Source organism: Chelon labrosus (genome assembly GCF_963514085.1).
Source record: "Chelon labrosus genome assembly, chromosome: 7".
In the NCBI taxonomy this organism is placed as follows: domain Eukaryota; kingdom Metazoa; phylum Chordata; class Actinopteri; order Mugiliformes; family Mugilidae; genus Chelon; species Chelon labrosus.
In genome coordinates, this window is record NC_140343.1 from 20,968,404 (window position 1) to 20,970,804 (window position 2,401).

Genomic DNA, 2,401 nt, shown 5'->3' on the forward strand with positions numbered 1-2,401 from the left:
GCAGTACTCGGTCTGATCTTAACAGAAATAACAATTTTGTCCTTCATGCAAATGTTGCTGCGGAAGGATGTCATCACATTTTAAAATCTTGGTTGTCAATGGCTGTATCATTGTTCGAATGTGTCCTAAAATTTGTGTTGGATAAGGACATCTGTGACTAGCAAAATACTACCAAGGAGTTGGTTCAGGTGTATTTGCAAAGTTAGACAGTGGGTCTGGATCCAATCATAATTTAGGCTTTTCTCAGCTAATAGTGGCAGGTGTGACTATTAGTGAGTTGAAAACTATGGAGTTTGCTGCTGTTGCTAACAAATCACAAGTTTGCCTACTTAACTGCAAAGAAAGTAAAGTACTTAGTACCTACTGGCAGTACAGGGATGGACTGTTATTATTTCCTTGAGGAAGGAACTCTGAATTTGTGTTGCCTTAAGTTTTTATGAACTCTTGGCTCAGGGCTGTAACGCTCCGTGTAGCCAGAGGCAAAGAGGTATTCAGAGGCGTTGTCACTGTCTGCTGAATTATGATCATTTAAGCTGCACTCAGAGATGCTGCGATCATCATCTGAGCAGTCTATTGGCTGATCATACTGCTGGGCCATAATTTCGGAGTAAGGCTTTCTACAGCTCCGACTGTGTGAATGCCTATCTCGGGGAAGTTGGCGGACATGGCGGCTACGCTCAGTGGCCCTGTGTGGCCCTTTATCACCCCCCTTTGGTCTGTTGTGAGGGTGACGTTTTAAGGTGGTAGACCGGGATGATGCCTTGGTGGTTGAGCTCGAGGGCTCATCAGTCTTCCCTCCTGTTTTGGAAGTGACAACAGTTTCCCAAGCCACCTGTGTCATCTTCCTGATGTCCTGCATCGAGGGGTCACCTTGGCGTGTCATGAGTACAACGTGAGTGCGTACACATGGGTGCAGGTTCTGCAAGAATAAAGACTTGAAGGTGGAGTTCTCTTCTAAGCCTGGTGCATTGTTGCCCTGAAAGTACACATGTCTCAAACGTTTGTAATAATCTCTAGGATGCTCATGACGGGTATGTTTAATTTGAAGAGCTGCAACCATTGAGTCAATCTCATCAGCAGTAGAAGAGAATTCTTCCAGTAGTGCTTGACGGAGCTCTGAGTAGTCATCTCTGACTGTGGGAGGTTGTGACTGGATAAACTTATGGACAGCTTTAGAGCTTGTTTTCCATACAAGTTTAACCTTCTCCCTTTGGGTTGCATGGGGCAAATCAATTAGGGCGTGATCTAAATCCCTAACGTAATTGTCAACGTTATGATCACAACTGTCTGGATCAAAATGTTCAATGTCCTTGGCAAGGAACTCAAGCACTTTAAAGCGGGGACACTGTGGTGTCCGGGCAGGTGCTTCGCGTGCAACAATTATCTCTGGTGGAAAGGCGGGGGCTGGGCAAACCTGTGGTGTTGTAGTCCCCCCTTCGAAGAGATGGGCACGGGTGGGAGTGTCCTGCATCATAGACTGAAAAGAAGATTGGGCAGAACATCTTCTGGAGGATAAACTACACATCTCTTCACGGTCTATGTCAGAGAGATGGGACGTCAGGTAATTGTTACCTCGGTCTCTCAGAGGAGGTTGAGGAGCTGACTCCATTCCCAGGAATTTAGGGTCGGCTGGAAATTGTTCCCATCTTCTAACTGTAGAGGGCGTTAACCTTTCACTACAGGAGGAGTGTGAATCGGAATAACCAGAATCACATTGGCTTAATGACGGCGGTGGGGAGAGACAACCCGATTTAAGCCTTAGCAGTTCTTCTTTGTGTGCACAAAGATCGGACTCTGCTGAGTGCAGGTCTGCTAAGTAGCGCATAGCTTTCTTATTGGCCATTTGTACCTCATGGAGGAGACAAGCAGTTTGCGCTTTAAGGGACTCTACCTCCTTTCCTAAGGCTGCTTTGCTCTGAGAGGCAAGGCTGGATTGCCTGTGTAGGTTCAGAAGCAAACATCTTAACAGTGGGCCTTTGGATGCAGTCTGTGCATCACACCTGTCCTTCAGTAGAGAATCTATCTCTTCCCTGCACTCACTGAAATTCAACTTGTTAATGAATTCAGGGTAGCCTGGGTTTAGGCTCTGTGCAAGGGAAGAAATGAATTGCTCTACACAGGGGTTCTCCATTGTTATGTGGGATGGAGGTGTCAAAAACAACAACAACAAAGCAATGGGGTTAGCAATGCTATGCTAAGTAGCTATGTAGCTTCTAAGAGAGAGGCTAGAAAGGTAGCTATGGCACCATCTAGTGGCTCTAGTGGGCACAACAAATTTGGTAACACAGTAAATGCAAATTTACTCACCAAAACTCAAAATGCAATAACTGAAATGCAGGGCAGTAACAGTTAGAGATGTGATTCTTAAAGTTAACTTAGGCTGGAATGCATGGCAGTAACA